The sequence below is a fragment of the Pholis gunnellus genome, assembly GCF_910591455.1.
Source record: "Pholis gunnellus genome assembly, chromosome: 13".
Lineage (NCBI taxonomy): Eukaryota > Metazoa > Chordata > Actinopteri > Perciformes > Pholidae > Pholis > Pholis gunnellus.
The window spans coordinates 22,001,030-22,022,005 of NC_136540.1; the positions used below are offsets into that span (position 1 = coordinate 22,001,030).

General features: G+C 46.0%; 1 protein-coding gene across 1 annotated transcript in view; it reads left to right on the plus strand.

Moving 5' to 3' along the window:
- The first annotated feature begins 551 nt into the window (after window positions 1–551).
- The window catches only part of nrip1b (nuclear receptor interacting protein 1b), a 40,623-nt gene continuing 20,198 nt past the window's right edge, over window positions 552–20,976 (plus strand). Inside the window, exon 1 of the mRNA XM_079171434.1 lies at window positions 552–734. The gene's annotated coding sequence lies outside the window, so the exon portion shown is untranslated. The remainder of the gene's footprint in view (window positions 735–20,976) is intronic.

Sequence of the window (20,976 nt, forward strand, 5' to 3'; positions counted from 1 at the left end):
AAATAATAAAGCATAATATGCCCTTTAATGCAGATTATTATCTGCATTATTATTTGTGTTATTGTGATATTATTATTACTATTGTTATTATTGTTACTGCTATTATTATTATTATTATTATTATTATTATTAGTGTTATTGTGATAGTATTACCAGTATTAGACTATTGTTATTAGTTTCATTGTGATATTGTTATTACCATTATTAGACTATTGTTGTTATTAATGTTATTGTGATATTGTTATTACCATATTAGACTATTGTTGTGATTAGTGTTATTGTGATATTATTAACATTATTAGACTATTGTTGTTATTGTGATATTATTATTACCATTAGACTATAGATTATGTGTGCGGTGGTGGTGAGTGGGTGTAGGCTTGTTCCTTTAAGGGTGGTGTCAGCGGCAGCAGAGGAGGAGGAGTGTGTCTGTCTCCGCTCACTTGTCCACAGCTAGGGACTCCGAGAATAAACAATTCCCACAGACTACACGCTACACGCCTCGGCTCGCAGTCGCAGCACACACACACACACGCACACACACACACACATACACACAAACACCGAGGCATCTTTTTGGACTAACAATTTTGTTTTTTAAAAGCCTGCCTCGCCATCTTTGTTCCCCCGCCTGAAGTGTCAAGACGGACGCGACCGTTTTTCATTGGATTTGCCTCCTCCTGTCGAACAACAACGATGCGCCTCTCCGGCTGACTGCGGGGTGGACAGCGCAGGTATGGACTCTTTACGTGTTAACATGTAAACCACTGTCATATCTGGAGAATTACTATTAGCACCGGGAGGGTGAAATAATACACGGGAGGTCGAGGATTGTACGAGACGGTAGCGTGTTTTTTCGAGGCTAGGAGGGGGCTGTTTGCGTGTCGTACGGCGGCACAGAGCCGCATATGGATGTCGCGCTGAAAAAAACCGCTGCATAAAGACGCGGAGAATGGACCAGACTGTGCGGGTTTTAGCCCACAGAGTCGCTTAGGTAGAACAGCCACTCTCCGTGTTTCCTGGCCGCCATCTGACCAGTAAATTAGGCCTACATTAGAGGATTTATCTGTGCGAATACAGCCGAGGAAATTAATGTCATTTGTAGTTCATGTACCGTATACGGACCGACCGTAGCGGAATCTAATGAAAGTGTATTTATAGGCTTCTGTATCGCTACTGTCACGCTGATCGCCGAATGAATTAAACCGCCACACGAGCTAATTTGTGGTGAACAACACACCATAAGGCCGTACCATGTCACAATGTAACAGTAATGTAACAGTAATGTAACGTTAGCACCGCTTATGTCACACTGGGTCAAAACGCCTATGTGTGGAGTAGTTTTAGCACCACCAATGGGAAACACTTCACAGTTGCACTGTTCTGTAAATGACCATTGGCAGGTCCTGCTCCTTTAATACAAATAAATAAATAAATAAAATGCTCAAAGGGTTTTGAATGAACGTCAAGGCTTTGCGTGTAGTTCTGTGTTGCGCTGGAGTCATGACTGTGGTTTGTGAGGGGCTAAATGATAGCTATGTCTTGGATGTATTAGGCTGCCTAATGAAAAATCTCCCCCGTGCCCAGACTCATAGTTCACTTGGAGCTTTTTACTCTTCTTTTTTTGGGGGGAGGGTTTAAATTGTATTAATGTCTGAAAGAGTCTTAAATGTACCTTGAGTATATGTATATGCCCCTGCAGTGCCACTCAGGGGGAAGTCGTTGACAATGGCCCTAACCTCCCCGAGCACGTACAGTAAATACAGTGTCGGCGAAGGTAGTTCAAAATGTAACAAAGCAATGTCTCACTGTCTATTGCTACAACAAGTCTAACATTTTCCTTTTTGAATGCACCATAAACAGCCATGATCTTGGCTTATTAATGATGCTCATTTTGTTTTGCATTGCTTCCACATCCTTCAAAAGGAGAAACTACTGGTCTGTAAGCACTGGCAGGTCCCTTCAGATGTTTGGAAGGATATGAGGCCAAAATGTAGTTGGTCTGTTGCAGCCTGTCAACATCGCTGCGCCATCATGTCAAATATGTTTTGATAGAGTTCAAAAGACTTGATTGTTTTTTTTCAGTAACTACCAGTGAGAGTTTTTCTTTTTTTTTTTGAATGGCGTTTTGCGTAGGTGTTCATTTTTCCTGAAATGTCCTATTGCTTCATTGGACTCGAAAGGTCAAGGGCTGAAGTTTGCCGCGAGTTACAGGAAAGAGGGCAGAGAACTTCAGTTCACGTTCCAAAAGGGCAATTTACTGAGCTTCAAGCGGCAAACCTGTTTGGATGTCGTAATGGGAGGATGAGGAAAAACAAAAAGCTCTCTGTTCTGTGCTACACTTTCACAGAGCCGCTGTAACTTCAGACCCGACAATCTAAAAGTAAGGTGGAGAGAAGTCAAACATTTTGTAAAGCCTACTAAATACTGTCTGTGTCTGGAGGTCTGCCTTTTAGCCCTCCTTTTGTTGAGCATTTAAGCTGCTTAATTATTTGACCTGAACTTACACAAGATGTTCAAGGTAGTTCAGCGTGTCCTCTTTTGCCACAGATAACTCAAACCTGCACATTTATAGCCCGACTTTTTTTAAGTAGCACTTTAAGAAGAACCAGTGTGTGTGTGTGTGTGTGTCTGACCAGTAACTCAAAAGGAGCCTCTGTGTTGGATGCAGCTCGATTTGACTGGGCCATCTGCTATTGTCCAGGGAGCTGCTGTTGAGTGATGTGCAGTAGCCTGCAACAGAACCAGAGGACATTCAAATGGCCGAATGCAAATGATGTGGAGGCTGCTGAGCAGTCACAAGACCGGACTCTGCTGCTCCACTCTCTCATCCGCTGCCTTTCGTGACAGCAAATCTTATCTGCCATCAAAGCGCGGCGGCTGCTGCTGCTGCTGCTGCAGAAGAGTGGCGTGTTTAGACGTGCGTGTGTAATTGTGTTATGCAGCTGTATTCTGCACATCTTTTGTGTTTTATCGATAATGTTTCATTACAGCATAAAAATGTAGCTACCGAATCACAGTGCTTGTTGCCACTTGGTGACTTTCCTCTCCCCTTGTTTCAGTCATTTGATGTAATGTATTTTTTATACAGGATGATGCCACAGATACAGGAGGAGTACTTATCTCCACTAACAGCCTCCTCTAACCACGACCACTGTGCCAGCTCCAAACCCCGCTGTCTGTAAATCTGTCAGTCACACAATAGCATGAGACATGCACATGGCTGACAGAACTCTGGGTGGCATCTCGCTTTTTGATTGCTGAGATACAGTCTGCAAACCAAAAAAAAACCTAATGTGCAATCTACCAGAACAAGTGTCATGCATTTACTGCAGGCTTTTTGATTTATTATAGACCTGGGAGCTGCCCAGCACTTGTGTTGTTGGCCACCGAACATTGTTCAAGGGCACTTTGACAGTAGATGTTGAGGAGGAGAAGCATTTCTCATCTACTTACTCACGGCCCGCACTTTGTCAGCCCACGGAGGATTCAAACCGGAGACCCCCCTTTGGCCACAAGCTCATTTCTCTAATTGTTTCGGGCTCTATAATGTTAGTGTGGAGCGTACATTAAGCCACATTATTTTTCTCCTTTATTGTCTGTTTATTCAGTAGACACTCTCGACTAATAACAGATCTCAGTGCTGCTGCTGTTATTGGGAGGAGATTTATGCCGCAGCAGTTATGTTGTGAATTTCAAACTTGGACTAAAGCATTTATCTTAAATTGATGAGAGAAAGAGCCAATATGAGATTAGTGAGTGACGCCTGATCAACGTGTTTGAAATGATCGGTTTTCAGTATTGACTCTTCTCTGTGCCTCCGGCTCCTCCTCGCTGCTTATCTCACACCAGTGTATTACAGACTACAGTATGGTACACACCACAGGGCCAGGTTTCATACCATTTCAATGGAAAATGTTTTGGAATGGATATGACGAAGAGCTGGAAAGTGTAAACAGATTGATGTAACAACTGAATAAAAAATGAATATTAGGGCTGCACGATTATGGCCAAAGTGATCATCACGATTATTTTTGATCAATATTGAGATCACGATTTATTTATCACGATTGTCCATTGGTTTTAGGGACAGCATATTTGCACTTTCACATTTGAATCAACAGAACAGTGCTTTCACTTTCACGCTGTGCTACTTTCCTGCTAATGAACACATCTTTGCATTAAATCCTGAATTCTGTGTATTTTCAGCCGAGTAATATTCAGCACATTCTTCTTCTTCTTCTCTGGACTGCAGATTAGAATAGTTATTCAGTGAAGTTCTCACAGGGCTGCTGCTGTAGAGTGCGTGTGCAGCGGCATGACGGCTCCTCAAAAGTGGAGAGAAAACATCTGGATGGCTGCTAGTTAAGGAAGCGCTTGATTTGATATACAGCAGAGCTTTCTACGAGTGGAGCTTTCTTAACGTCATTGTCGTCGATCACTTTCATTTAATTGTGGGAAGCTAACATGGTGATGTGATTAACATTTGATTACTTGTGCAGCCCTAATGAATATAAGTAGCAGTGGACAGTGCACTATGCTAGTGTTAAATCAGTAAGGCAGATGTGTTAAGACACACGTGGAGACTTGCTGTTTACTGATTCTGTATTTTCTTCCTCTGAATATTCTGCCACTAGAATACCCAGAGAAAGAGACCGCGGTGTCAGAAAACAAGGCATAAAATGACTGAAGTCATTTCTGCTTTCTGAAATCCGAGAGCCTCTCCGGTGTTCTGCTCAGAAGATAGTTTTGTTTTAGGAAAGGCTCTCAGTTATAGCAGCACTATCTCATTGGGAGACGATTACTCCGGGCTCCTGTTGGTACTTCTGTCACGAACGGAAGGCAGCCAAAGTCAATGGGCCTCACTTTGATGACGAGGCAGGAACCGCTAAATGCGTCTTCGCTGCCATCACTCCTGGAGGCTGGAATGACGGAATGCTAGAGGGGAAGAAAGATGGCCGCCTCCGCTGCAACACCCGAGAGCTACACTAGCCAGAGCCCATCTGTTGAATGACATCGCCCCCCCCCATCCCACTTCACCCTCAACTCCAACTCTCCGCCCCTCTGCCTTCACACTTCACCTTGGCCTTGGCGCAATGACAGGGCCCCTCAATTATCCCCGCCGATTGATCGCCGCTGATTGCAATTGCCGTGAATTATTTAGACTTTGCAGAAATTGCTCACCGAAAGGGGAGGGAGAACGGAAGAGAGAGAGAGCGAGTGGGTCAAATTAATTTACCCACATGAAGTATCGGCCCGTTTGGTAAACAACAGCTGTGGAAGCCTAAGTGTGCCGATCAATGAGGCGGAGCAGAGAGACAAACGGCATAAAGCTACCTTGTCGCGGTGGCTACGGAGCTAACGGTGACTCTCCGCTGTCCCTCCCCTCCTGATACGTTCAGTAAAGACTGAGGAGATGTAGCGTGTAGGAGCAGGCCTCCTGGGTGACGTGAGAGGAGCTGACTCTTTGTGCTGGGCTGATGTGGCACTCACTCCCTCTGTGCCTCTCTGCCTCTCTTGCTCCTGTAGCAGCGCTGCTGCCCCGGGGCTGTAGAGGTGCAGCAGGAAGGTATTCTCTACCATTGTGGTGAGGGTGCTTGCCAGGATGCTGCAGTCAGACGGATAGGGAAGGTCTCTGCTTTTGCCACGAGCAGACCAATATCGCAGGTGTGACAGAGTGAGTGGGGGGCAGATAAGAGGAATACCCAGCCTGTGTGAACATGCAATGCCCTGTTTCCTCACAGTGGAGAAAAACGGCAGATACTTGTCCGCGTGCTCGTAGATTTTCGTCTGCAACTGTCGGAGCATGTTGGTAACTAAGTCAAACCAAGCTGCTCCTAACAGGCAAGGCCGATGCTCCCCGCGCTATTTGTGTATTAATGCATATGTCCCTGACATGCCCTAAGAGGCCTAAGGGTTTGAGGGCTAGAACACCGGGTCACAAAGTCCAGGGAGTGAGGCCGGCTGTTACTCAACTGTGTCTTATTTTAACCAGGTTATGTGGCGGGAGTGCTGGGGAGAAGCAGGGGCTAAGTGAAAATGCCACTCATTCCTGAAGAGTCCCTGGCCTCGTCAAGGTTAGTGGCTTGTCTTTGTAAGTTGAGGGATTGATGCATGAGCCTGTCTGGCGCTGAATTCAAAGTCCAAAGCTGTCACAGGCAGCAGATCCCTGCCTCCCCTCCCTCCCTCCCTCCCCCTTTGCAGGCTATCACAGGGCCCCGTCCTTCCCAACTTCTTAGCAGCCTGTCCTTTTGGGAACCTTGAGCAGCCCAGGCAAGGACACAGCGTCTGGTGCAGTAAGCCTGTGCAGAGGGGGAGGCTTTACGTAACGCTCTGCTTTAAACATGGGTGTATGACTTCCCTGACACGGAGCAGTGCGGTGCAGCGCCGCTCGGATCGCAGCGCCCCCACCCCACCCGGGCCCTCCTGGGCAAGGAGGGGCCAGAGAGATCCCTGCAACTTAATTATATCTTTCTCTTTTAAAAGCTTTCGTTTGAAATTAAATTTTCCCATGCAATTAACTAAAGAGGAGTTTTCAGAATTTATGAATGAATGATGGATATATTGCACAGGATGACAAGGGGAGGGGGAGGGAGGGAGGGAGGGAGGGAGCAGGGGACGTATATGCGGTACATGCCACGAGGTGGTGGATTTATTTCCGTTGCAAAACAGCTGAAGTTCGGGGGAATTGATCGTTAAACTTTGTACCTGAGAGCTGCTCTCTTGCGCTCCCAGCAATTCAGTTCATGGTACAGCATTCTACTGTCAATATTTGGCTTATTTTCAGTCACATTGCTTGGCTCTGCAAGATGGGTGGAGAACACAGGAGCTGGGGTTCCCCCTTCTTCCTCAGTCATTCACACCCACATCAGATAGAAGCTAGATATAACGTGACAAACGATGATCCCCCCCCCACACCCCCCGAATCCTTTTGGCTTAGAACTGTAATTGTGTAACTTTTTGGCTTCTGGTGATGAGCTGAGTGGTTGCTGGGCAACAAGGGACCTGTGCGGGTGGCCGTGGAGAGTCGGAGCAGTGCAAGTTCAGATAGATCTGCAGCAATCTTCCAATCACTGAATCTCTCTTGAAATACCTCATTTTGTGTTACTCCAAGCAAACCGGTTGGTTGTTCGTCCAAAGAGTCTGTCTCCTAAGGTGCATGAAGACCGGCCTTGTACTGGCTCACAGAAACCTTTCACTCCATTTCAAATTTGTCAATAAATACATAAAAGACTCATTGCACTTTCAAAAAAATCTTTTAACAACATAGTAAAATTCAGCAACAAAAGTGTTCATAGTTAAATAATGTCTGAATAAATAAAAATAAATGCACTCCCACACCACAAAGTGTGGGCCGAGGACATTCGGCACCACCCCGGTTTCCATCTTTCCCTGAAAGTGGCTTCTGGAATTTCCCGAAACACACTGTCCTTTTGTGAACCGCCACCCCACTTGTGAATCCATTAGCGAGGTGGCGTCCTCACTGGAGCTGGGTAAACAGACCGAAAAGACCACGGCTCGGGAGTGCAGCTTCCTCATAACCGCGTTAGAAGGCGGCCAGCGGCAGAGAGGCCATTTGAGAGGAGATGGAGAGCGCCGGAGCGGATGACTCCGGGCAGCCGTATGACCTATTACTTTGGGAAAATGGACTGGTGACCAGAAGATTGCTGGCTCATACTCCTGCTCACCCTCTGCCTTTGAGCAAAGGCAATTAACCTGGATTCCTCCAGTAAATATCCAGCTGCAGCAACGGAGGGAGATGTGCAAGAGTGATAATCGTGTAAGTGACTTTGAATAAAAGTGTCCACTAAGCAGGAAGATTAATACGGCTAATAGAATCATAGCTTGTGTTTTCAAGTTAGCAAGGACTGCTGAACATGTAGAGGAGTACATGACCCCCCCCCCCCCCCCCGTCTCCCTTTGTGCACTCTTCCCCACACACACACACACACACACACACACTCCTCTTCTTTTCCTGTGGCATTAGGCGAGAGCGTGACCTTGACCTGATTGCCGAGGAGGCTTTTTAAGCAACTCTCCAATCATGTGACACGCCTCATCCCCGATCCTCTCTCCTGACCTTGTATGTCTACGAGGACGAGGCATGCAGCTGGGGGGGGGCTGCCCTTCATTCGGGGGTGGTCCCCCCCCCCCTTCCCCCAAGGTCAAATGGGGTCAAGGTCGCGTCACAGAAGAGCGGCCAGAGGTCCCCCCCCCCCCTCCCCTCCCCTCTTTGACCACGGTGGTGACGGGTTGAGTCATCCTCTCAGTTCTCAATCACTGATACCAGCATATGTCAGGGAAAGGTCGCCTCATGTCCAGAGTGATTCATGTCCCGAGTGAGCTGGCTGCTAGGGTTTGTGTTATTGCAGTTGCCTTCGCTCACTCCCTACAGCTGCCCCGCTGTTTAAACCACGCTGGCTCACTGTGTCTCGCCTTAGAGCGTGCTACTGCTTCTGCTTCAGTGTATTTTTATGTGTGACTACGGTAACATTTCTGCCCCCTGGATATGTTTAGCATATGGCTGGGTAAATCGGGATTGCCCACTTTGTTTAGGCTAGTCGCAGCCCATTTTCATGTCCTGTCTCCATTTGGCGTGTGTTGTGACACAAAATGTCATCTAGTCCTTAAATCCCAGAGTGGGATAAGAATCTTTTTAAATGTTGTCAGTGAACTTATTTGGGTTTCTTGTGGCATGTTACAACTCAAACTGACCCATCAGTACAGTTCAAGTCTTTGTCATTTGACAACAAAAAACAGGGTCACAATTTTACAATGTTGTGATTCTTCACATTTTAATATACAACTGAAATGTAACATCAGAATCACACAATGTAATGTACCGTTAAATATCTAATTGAATTAAATAGAATAGATTTTGTCAAGCGATGAAAAAACGACTCACAGCGTCATCAGTGCAACTACTGTAAATTGAAAGCTTGAGATAATAATAAATTAATCTGAGGATTTGTTAAGCCACGCCCTGATATGAATGTAATGCAGTGTCAGGAGAGGTTGCACTCAGGGTCTCTAGGCAACTATAAGAGGAGGCAAAGACTAATTTCCAGTCTTGTTTTCACAGAAATGTCCTCTTTCTTTGCTCTGTGGAGCCAAATGTCAGGGATTGTTATTAGAAAACAGGCCGAGACATACCATAGTCTTCATCTTTAATAAAAGGAGCCCATCGTGTGCTGGAAGGAGTGAGGCATTATGCAAGACTGCTACCTTCAGTTTGTCAGGATGAACACAGGCAGTCGGAGAGATAAGTGATACAATAGACCCTTTCCCATTTTCCACATTTTTTCATCATGCAGCCTTGTGCTAAAGTATACCTTTGGCAGCACACCTGGATTTGGGGGATTTTCTGCCATTCTTCTCTGCAAATCCTCTCGAGCTCTCTCGAGTTTGAGTGGAGACCATCGATGGACGGCCATTTTCAGGTCTCTCTCTCTCTGGCTTGGCTGCTCTTGGACATTCTCAAAAGTTGTCCTTCAGACACTCTCGTGTTGTCTCTGTGTTTTGGGTCATTAGCTAAGTTTCCATTCAAACAAATCGCAAATTTTAACCGAATTTCGAGAAAGTGTGCGAAAGAAAATGTGAATGAATGCTTGTTTCGGTCATCTACCATGCTTATAAGGAGTTGGTTTTTGGAGATAAGCAGTAGGTGGTGCCAATTCTTCAGTTGGAGAACCATTATCCAATAGCAGAAGAGGGAAGTAATGATGTCATTAAAAGATCGCCAGTCAAAGCTCAAACGGTGAAAAAGTGCTTGTTATAGACTTTTTCTTGACGTCATGATGGCCCCAGCGTGAACCAAACTCCAAATCATTAGCGCGGTGCCCTCCCCTGTGGTCCCCAACACTTCATGAGCTGCCTTGATTATGTTCAGACAGTTGCCTTGTTTGACGCACTAAAATAAAGCTGATCGCCTGCTAGGACTTGACATTTCAAATCAGAGAGACATGTGCTGCCCACCTGAATACACCTTTAGTTCACACACACACACACACACACACACACACACACACACACACACACACACTCACACACACAAAGCAGCCCAGAGGAACCTTAGGCTTTGGAAGTTTGATTTTCAGACAATCAGAGGTCGTCCTCTTGTATAACTGTGTTATGTCGAAAGAGAGCAGCAGCGCACACGTGTTGCTAACTTGTATGTCATTTTAAGTTGAGCCTCGTTTGGGTTTTAAAAGGTTATGGAAACACAAAAATAAGAATAAGAATTAGGCATCAATATTTTCCATACTGGCAGGGATGTGAATTTGCAACAGTTGCAGCCTTTTTATTATTACAATATTTCAAAAGAATTGCGCAGGCTGAGGACCAACTAGCAGGATCCTATTGACCGATCCTGAGCAGCGTCTCTTTCTGACAGAGCTGAACTATTTTATTGAAGTGAATTTCTGTTCCATCTGGTAAACAGTTATGCAGAGTATACGTCCAGGGCTTTTATTTTGAAAGGTAAGAAAAGAAGGAGTGGACCTTCGCATTTTTGCCTCGTAACATTCACTTTGTGTGAAAGTACTCGTGACAAAAACATTTGAAGAAAATATCTTGACAATGTATATTGATCTCATGGAAAAAACCGTAGGCCTTTAAGCTTGTATAAGTGTGAGATCTTTTATTTTTGCACACACACACCTTGGGTTAGCACAGAGAAGCTATGTGCTTTTGTAACTGTGTTTACACCTTTGGGGCTGGGGCTGACACAAGAGCCAGACGAATGTGGTTTATCCAGGGCCTCTCTCTCTCTAAGCCACCTTCCCTTCACATTCAGCGTTGACCTTGGTGCTTATGAGGAGGCAGGGCTTGACCCACATCCACCCCCTTAAACTGGAACTAGAACCTCCGCCAGCCTTCCCTGTTGAATAAAGAGACCTTACACCCCTACTCCGCTTTCTCCATCGGCCATTTTGCTCTCCGTGGTTTGTATGTTTGATGGTAAAAAAGTAAGACCCAGCACAGCCCCGTTTTTTTGCAGCGCGTTCTGGCAGCAGAGGAAAGTGGAGCAGCGGCTCCATGACTCGTCTCTGAGGCACCAACATGGCTGTGTGCACGGGTCACCATCAGCACGCAGGGGCTTAGCACCGGGCTGGTGAGAGTTTAGCGGCGGGTCAACCCTCCTCTGGTTTTTTAGAGCAGAGTGTCAAACCGTGGCTGATGCAAATGAGCACACACGGGAACACATGTAGCGGCTAGCATCTGGCGGGACTAATGTTCTGGTGCGGGGCAAACTGACACCAGGGCGCTAACATGAGGCCCGCTAATGCTCAAATAGTCTATTTGTAAGAGGTTGGCAGTACAACATAATACAAGTCGTGCTGTGGTTGCATAGAATGATTCAGTTCAGTTAAAGGTAAAAGGTGATAATTAAATGTCACTCACTCCGACAAATATAGCTGGAACAGAGCTAAACAATGGTTGCTAGGCGACGCCAAGGCACCAGAGTGAGTGATGATTTCCGGCGCATTAATATTTAAATCAGCAGCCAAAGGTGCAGCGTCGATTAGGTTCCTCACAATGGCTTCAAACGCCGATGCGAGGGGCGTTGCGGAATCTGTGTTACAAATGAGTGAAACCCTCCGCTATTGTCAGAGGAACGCGGCCGAGCGGCGCTTCACGTACGGCCGGATTACCGAAGCGGCGCGTGAGCGAGCACGGCTTAACGAGGGAAGGGTGTGCATGAGAGCGCCGTGCGTGATCCTAGGTACATCATGAGCTGTCCTAACCAGTGCAGAGGCATTCGAGGGTTGGGGGGGGGGGGGGGGGGGGGGGGGGGGGGTATAGTGTCATGCTACCGGGCATTAGGGCAGCTGGCCCCCGTAACATCTCCCATAGAGAGAGAGGCTCATCATCTCTTTCTGGCTTTGGCGACATGCCATATCTTCACGGGGTGTTAGATGACTGCAGAAAAGCGTGTTTTAAATACGGCGGAGGACCCCATTTAGCATTCTGAGAAAGATGATGATAATGGCCACCTAGAAGAGGAGATGTAGAAATCAGAAGGCGTGGCGATGAGGGCATGTAGATGGCGTTCAACCCTCGGGGGCAGTTGTTGCATCAATGCGTGGGAGTGTTTTTGCCAAACTCACAGCTGGCCCACTGATAAGAGTAGCCCCTCCTGTTCCAGAGGCCACAGGAAGGCATCGCCAAAGTGCAGGGACTCGTCACAGAGAAGTCTCTCTTTTTTTCCCCACTTCTTTTCTTCCTTTGTCTCCCTCTCCCTTGTACTGTCTCCCTCGATCATGCTCTGCAGCACTCCTTGCACAATGTTAGGGAGGAGAGAGAGAGAGAAAAAAAAAGAAAGAAGAAGAAAAGTGGGTCAGGGCGACCTATTTTTTTTTTCCCACAGTTCACGGAGGCAGAGGGTGGCGGTGTTATCGTCAGTTAGACGAGGAGCAGGGCCTGATGGGGAGGCAGGGCCCTGTCGCGAGGACGCAGCTTCTCAGAACTGGGTCAGCAGCAGAGGCTACGTCTTGTAAACGCTTGTCATACTGGGGAGAAAAGCTGCAAATGAACCATAGATTATACGCCCCAAGCTGAGCACCGAGGTCTCTCCTCGCTCCCCAGCCGCACACTTCAAAAAGAAAGAACAGACACACACACACGCACATGTAACCCTTACAGTAGTGCAGGAGCCTCTGAAGCGCTGCCACCTCCTATACGTCCCCCCTCCCCCCCTCCCCCCTTCCCCCCTCTCCCCCTCTCCCCCTCTCAGTCTCCAGTAATACCGTTTGATTACCGCAGTCAGACCTGACAAGCTCGGAGCACCGATCTATTCACATTTCCCTTCCCCTGACGCGCGGGCTGCTGTTTTCTAAATGAAGGCCGCTCTCTCCCAGATCCGCTCGACTTTAATTCAGGTCAGGTTATTTACTGTACCGAGTTCAACTGTGGTTTAGAGACGGGCGATACAGCTGCAGTGCATATCATCTGTGCCGACGCCAGACATGTGAAGAGATCATTTGCCTACATGAGCCCTCATGAGGTATTCGTTTTTTCTGACCATAAAACAACAACAGCTGTCTTCTGCTGGACTTTTCAAAGGAACTCCAGTATTGCTGCAGTGCTGGCTGAACCAGACCCATTATTGATCTTTAATTTGAGAGCAAGTCTTAGTAGTGAGTAAGGATGTTATGATAGTGTTAGGAAGTCAAACAGGTCATAATTACCTATCTAATATTTATTTTATATTGCTGTGAAAACATCTCCTTAAAAACTACATTTGAACACATCATGATGACCTAATAAGCGAATACTTTACTGAAAAGAGCTTGAAACTCAATGCTGTACTAATGAAATCTTTATTTATATCGCAAAACAAATACAAAAAAACTCAGCAACAACAAAATAAAAGTACTAACATACTAATTAAAATAGTAAACATTTGTAATAATTTTTATGGAATATAAATATATATATATATATATATATATTTCTACCAATTTAAACTATTATCAGGTGAACTCAGGCTCGGCAGGGCGATAAAGTAGCTCAGATTTAAAAGAAGCCACTGACTCAGCCTGCGTTATTTCCTCGGGCCTTGGGGCTGTCCCCCTTCGTCTTCAGCCGAGAGACTGGAATAGACCGAAGGTCCCGGTCCCGAGGATCTCAAAGTATGGGCAGGGTCGCACGGGGTTAAAAGATCTGAGATGTATTGAGGAGCAGGACCATTTAGTGCCCTGTAAGTAATGAGAAGAAGCTTGAAAACTATTCTTGAATGCTGCGTTAGCGCCGTTATTTAGCAGAGCAGGACCGGCTGTTAGCGGCTAACGTGAACTAGCTCTCCTGTTGATTAGAAACACGGATTTGTTGAAGTATTTTCACGGAAAACAATATGTTTTTACTGCGTCCTTTCCATTTTAACACAATCTGGCCCAGTACCTACCTACGGTGTAAAGATGTGTAGGCCTACCGTCAGGTTTGCAGAATTCTGGCATCGACGTGGTACCTAAGAATCGGTTCATCCCCAGTGGAGGGGGAATTTTGCTCGAGTTGATGTTTTGGCAAATTGCCCTCAAGCTGCGGGGGAAGGAATTATCCACAGCCACCATATATTTTTGATATTGATTTGAAATGGGTCTGTGCTTTCATATCCTCTGTGTCTTTTTACTGCGTCTCAGACAGACAAAGCGGGATAAACACTGGGTTTGATCTCTTCCTCACAAATAATTGCTGTGTCTGTTGTTTTGAGCTCATATAGAAAAAATAGAATCGGGCCTTATTCCTGCATCAGGGTCCGCTTATGGAGCAATGCAATTTTCAGGCAGTAGAGCTCACTCATATTTCACTATGTGGAACAAATCTGCCTGTAATGAATCTCCCAGGACGCTGTGGTGCCTCCACAACCAAGTCTGTTTTTTTGGCTCTTCTGCGGGGGGGGGGGGGGGGGTTAGTGAGCCTTTTTAGTATCTCAACACACCCATGTCCCTGATATGAAAACTAGATTTTAGTTTTGGATGGGAGGGATTCCACAGCAAATAAACACACGGTTCATTAGAGTTTGTATCACTGTATCAGTGCAAACAAATGTTAATCATATTGGTTTCGCTCTGTGCAAAAAAGACCAAACCCAGCCCTATTAGCCAAGGTGTCGCACTAGCAAACATAACATAATATCCCGAGGTGGGGCTAAACATGGCAGGGGGGATCGGATTAGCAGCGAGACTCCGGTTAGCTCTCGGGGCCACAGCTCCCGAGCCCTGCCGGGGCAGCAGACCTGTCTCATGTTATTCTTAGCCCCACAACTTCATGTCTCTGTGCAAAAGCCCCTTAATGCTAATTGAGGAGACTGCTCATGGCGCACGTCGCTCGACGACAGCCTCTGAGGGGGAGTGAGCCGTCTGTCTTTCTGCATGTGAAGGTGAGACACGCTGAGCTTTTTTTGGGTGATTGGGAGCCACCACAGTGCCTTTAACAGATGGTTTCCAGCAGGCCTGCGTGTAACATGTGATAACATTACAGTTTTGAAAAGGTCAGGCATGAAGAGAACCAGCAGGAGGGCTCAGAGTGCCCAGACCTCCAGTACAGTCCACACACACAAACACATGCTGTTGTGCGGTGTGTGCGCGTTCTGTTCAAAAGAAAAGGCCTTTTTGGTGAATTTTCAAACACCCAGTATTGAACACATTGCCTCTAACAGGACAATGCAAATATTTACTGTATCACTTGAACCCTGGTGGCCCTGAGTCGCCGTCGCAAGGAGGGTGCAGCAATGTTTGCACACTGATAAAAAAAAAAAGCCTTCTTTGTGCTTTTACAGTAGACTCGGCTCTCATGCAAGAGCGAAGCCAGACTTTGGACTATGCACCACGGTGTTTACTTTGGAAAATCAGAGGTCTTCATTCGGGGACCCGGCGGGTCATCGTCAACCTGTCAAAACACGCCCCCCCCCCCCCCCTCGTAGCTGGAGAATCTTGATTGGCCGGCGATCCTTGGAACGGAAGGGTTGGGGCTCCAGGTCGGAGTGTGCCAACGGCTCTGAGCGGAGCGGGAAGGGACAAACAATCTCATCACGCAGGTGTATTCCATAGAGCACCCCACACCACCAATCCCCTTTCCCTGAAACGGCACGGGGCTTGTGCATTAAGGAGGTGGTTTAAAAATAAATCTGTGCAGGCCAGTCAGACATTTTGAAATTCTGTTTCTATCCCAGTCCGACAGCGAGGTTAAAGATACAGCATTCTGATAAATTTCTTCCCACCAGGGGGAACAGATAAAGAGTGGTGTAGATTGAATAAAAGAGCTGTGGAGGAAGGGGGGGGGGGGGGGGGGGGGGGGCTGAGATGTCTATCAGGCCGCGTGAAGGTTTTCTTTTTTCTTTTTTGTCTCGCAGATCCAGTTCAAGGGCGCCCGCAGGCGAGGCAGCTCTCGCTCTTGCCGTGCCAACGCTGCTGCTCAAGGTCATATGAGCCAGCCCTGTGACATTAAAGAGGAACAGGAAAGGGGAACCGGGGGGGGGGGGGGGGGGGGGGGCAGAAACCATCAACCACAGACATGCACGCACACACAACCAGAATTGAGTTGTAAGGGAAAAAATGGCCTCTAACTCCTTGAATCTTTCCTGTGACTTTTGTGCGCCGCCGTCTGGGTCCACAGTGGATTTTTTTTGTGAGGGCAGGAGCTTTTTAAGGGCAGTAATGAGAGTGTCTTATTCTCTCTGCTCGGAGCCAAGAGATGCTTGGCTAACTGCTTTGTAGTTGCCAGCCACACTGTGTGTGTGTGTGTGTGTGTGTGTGTGTGTGTGTGTGTGTGTGTGTGTGTGTGTGTGTGTGTAAGAGAGAGAGAGAGAGAGAGAGAGAGAGAGAGGGAAAGATGGAAGAGAGAAGAGTCACAGTGATAAACTCAAGGGGGAGGGGGGGAGGAAGAGAAGAGAGAAAAAAAAGTTATTTAAAGGGACAGACAACCAATGGCGGACGCTTCCAAAAGCTCTTCGGCTGAGGGTTGAGACTGTAAAGTGTGATGTTAGCTGAAGTGAATCTTAACTTTTTGGACCAATCAGCTGTCACTCCAAAGAGCACACACTGTGCTGTTTAACTATAGCGTGCGAGCTCTGATTAGCTTGGATTAGCTCATCGTTTTGATGTAATGTAGTAATGTAGTAATGTAGTAATGTAATAATTGATGTCCAAGTCTGCAAAACTATGTTTTCCTGCATGCCCAGTCAGTTCCTGAAGTGTTCATTTGAACGACTCAGGAATATTTTTCAAACGGGGTATTTTGACGGGTTTCAACAGGGAAAGCACCGGCGTGAATAACAAAATGAATGAGGGCTGAATTCCATTTGGCTGCTTCCATCTCAGGTCCTGGTGTTGTGCGTGCTGGCTCACTGTCACGGCTCACTGGGACACTTGAATAGAACAGAGCCCTTGGTAATGTTATCGGTAACACCTGTGCTTTTCCTGCTCTGACAAGTCAAAATCTCTGTGGAGATTTGTGTAATAGAGCCATTATTACACTGTAATGTGTCTTTCTTTTAGCTGGTTGTCCGTTCGTCCCATTCTGGTGATATTTCAGGAACGCCTGAAGGGGAATTTCTTCAGATTTAGCACAAACATCCACTTGGACTCGAGGATGAATTGATTAGATTCCGGTGGTCAAAGGTCACTGTGACCTCACAAAACCAGTTTTTGGCCATAAGTCAAGAATGAATATGCTAATTGTGACACACAAATGACACAGATGTAACCTGCAACATGACTGGTTGACGGGAGAATACGACCACAAGGTGGTTATTCTAGTAACCTGATAGATTATGATGAAATAAATCATACATTAAATGTGCATTATGCTGTTAAGATTTTGCTTATGTGTTGGAAACACTGAAACAACGTATCTGTTGTATGTATGTGGTCTAAAGTTAAAAGAATCTTTGCTAAGCGTTAGCATTTCTTACTTATATTCTGACAGGTGACAACCCTCATCACATTTGATTTATTTGTTTATTTATCAGGGATAAATGCACATATTTAATCATTGCTGTTACTGCGAGTTAGCGAGTTGTAGTCCCTCCACAGATATTACAAAGTCAACTTGTTAATAAATAGCAATTTTTATACACATTTCAATCAAGCGGCCATGCTGTGAGAGCGACGGAATGGTCTCTTCACTGAATGTCATGCAGTGGTGCTGAGAGAATAGAGAACGCCGTGTAAACTTGCTCGTCCACTTTTTGTTTACATTGTAGTCATGTGTCCGTCGGTCAATCGGGTATCGACTTGCAGTGCCCATTACAGGGTGACTGCACGGGGAGAACGGTGTCTCGTCCTACCACAGCACACATATCAAGGCTACAGAGGGGTGTGGGGACAGACGGGCCTTCAGCCCAGGGCCTGAGATCCAGTCCCTGTTTGTAGCAGGATGCTGTACTGAATAATGATCAAGAGAAGACACTACAGGTGAATAGACTCCAACATTTAACTCGTAGATATCACCATGAAACGTCCCTAGCTGATTACTGACATTAAGATGATTATTTTTGTACTACAAGTTTTCTGAAATGTTATACTAAAATATGCAAAGGAGTACATTTAGTCGAAATCTACAGACGCAAAGAGACAAAGTAGTAAAAGAAACACCTGAATGTGTGTTTTGGGTGTTTTCTGTCCACTAGTCTGAATGAAGACTGTCATGGAAGCAAAATCTCTCAATATACCAGTGCATGAAGAACAGTGTGTCTGGCCTTAAGAGGAGCACTGCATCACCAGCAGGATTCCCCTCAGTAAAGTATCACATTATTAATAGAATCCACTTATTATTTTGTTCAGCCCAAAAGTTGGCCTTGAGAGTGTGTTATTACCTCTACTAATACCGTTTTTATCATCCATAGCCAGAAATGAGAAACACCTCCTCACCTATGATTTCACACCAACACACAATGGATTGGAAAAGAAGTACAAGGGGAAAGTAATGGGGCTGATTCTTTTGGACGAAGATAAGGCGACGGTTTCTGGAACAGAACTAATAGCCCCGACTATCATCTAAATTCCCTTGTAGATGTAAAAAGTACAGGCAGACATCGTAAGAGTCCACAAAGTCAGTCTCCCCGGCCGCTAATGGAGCCGCTTCGGGCCATGCATCAATATGACATCGCAGATTACAATCTTCAGACTTTGGGAGCACTTTAGGTACTTTCAGTGCTGCAGGAGCGGAGCAGGAACTGGCCGACAAAACACTGAGTCATTATAATAACAATCAAGAGAGGTGGGTGGAGCCGCACAGTGATACAGCCCAGCAGAAATGACTCAAGTGTTCCCATAAGGCCTTGTGGTGTGTCTGCAGGGTTTTACAGTGACCTTAATAAACATCATAGTACCTCTAGTCTCACGGCTTCCTTGTCTTATTACATTGTTAAGAAGTATAGGAGTTTTTTTTTATATGTATATACAATATTTTATATAATATATTTTGATTTGTACAAAATATATATGGTGTTTAATAGAATCAAACTAGTAGTATTTGCACTATTTCTTTACAGTAAAGCCAACACGTGAAGACTGTAAACAGTTACTGATTACATGTTACTCAGCAGCAAAAGTAATACATTACTTCACTAATTACTCATTACATTGCTTTGCTTCTGTTACCAAGCCCAGCTTATTTAAAATAACTCCCCACCCCCACCTCACATCCTCAGCATTTAACACGTGTAGAAATAGAAAACAAGGCCTTGTGCTTTAACAAGCAAGCAGCCTTTAGTTTGGAGGGATTTACTGACCGTCAACAGCTAGCTTAGCTTCACACATCCAACTCTAAATAAACCCAGATGATCCCTGACTATCTCTGGCGATTTCTTTTCAAACAACATAGTTACTCTGATAAAAAAACACGATGGTTACTTCTCCTGCCGGAAGCCGTTGTCACACAAGATGTGTTCAAGGACTGTCGTAAATCTGACAATAATGTCATTCTTGCAGCTTCTGGCTATGATAAATGGGGATATTTTGTTTGTCCTTTTTAAGAAAATATGTTTTGAGAGAGAACAAACGTTACTGGGAGAAGTAACTGTGATGTAACCGCTGACTTTCAAACTGTAATCAATGACACTAACATCAAATGTTACATCACTGGAACGTGTTGTGTGCTTGACTGCCCAACTCTGCTCGTAAACGGAGAAGAGGTTTATATTTTGCCACAGAATACAGAAATATAATGAGAGAGAGTGTTGGTACCTTGGAACAGGTCACTTCTAGTGATGAATAATAAATTGACATTCAAATTGTAGCAGGGAGAGTCCCGTCTGTGGAGCGTCGCTCGGGGGATTGCAGTGTTTATCCCCTTTGCATGCTCTAACTATATTATTGGAACTGGCCTGCACTGTCCTCCCCTCCATTCCGTGTGTGGAGCAGCGAGGACGCCTGTCCCCACACACCTGTGGCTCGAGGGTGGAGCAACATATGCCTCCAGCCTCTATGAAATCTAGTCTAAGTCTCCATGAACTGTACTTTCTACTCAGACAGGATTTACGGGATAAGTGTCCCTCACACTTGTGATGCAATTCTTTAGAACACCGACCACTCAAAGCTGGATTTGAAGCTCCACTGAACCCTTATGAACTTTGACATTTAAAGTGCAGTTTCCTCGTGTTTCAATCGCATCTGTTAGTCACCCCCGCTGGCATGGCACCATTTTGACTATTTCTTTTGATTAGACGAGGAAGCATTTAGACCAAACAATCAATAGGTACGGGCTCCGGTCCTGAATCGCTCTGGCGTAAATCTTCTCCCCCGGTTCCCCGGCGTGGAGTCGCCTCTGTATCATTTTCGCTGATTAGTTTCCCCATTACTCAAAAACAGATGTGTTTGCCGGTGATGAACGATCCAATTATGGGATATTTGTCACTCGTTTGAGATGTGCTCGCTCGTCTGGTACTGTAAAGAACATCCACAGTCTACTCTGGCTGGGTACTCGGTGACCCGGCCTTTGGGTTAGTTTAACTGGCAATTAGGTATTTTTTCTTTCTGTCCCCAGTAGCACCCAGTCACTCCTCCTGGTCATCTCATTGGTTTTGTGGTTACAGACGAGAGAGGTACCCAGCTGAACACTCTGGTCTCATTTCGGGTAATTGCCCTTTCATCAAATTTGACTTGTATCCTCAAAAGTCAGCCCCTCCTGTTGACATACTTCAGATACGTCATATATGTCTAAACTGTAGTTGACCCGCCAACTGCTTCCCACACACACACACACACACACACACACACACAGCATAACAATACACAGACACTCACAGCTGAAAGGATTCATGTACACCCCCCCCCCCCCCCCCTCTGTCTGTGGACAGTAGGCTGATTCTGCAGCCTTACTTCCTCCCTCCCTCCTCTCTTTCTATCTCCCTGCTCTGCTGTGCTGAGCTCTGTGTGTGTGTGTGTGTGTGTGTGTGTGTGTGTGTGTGTGTGACAGCTGCCTAATTGGGCATTCTACCCTCGTCGGAGCGCCTGCCTCTCCTCCCTCTCCTCT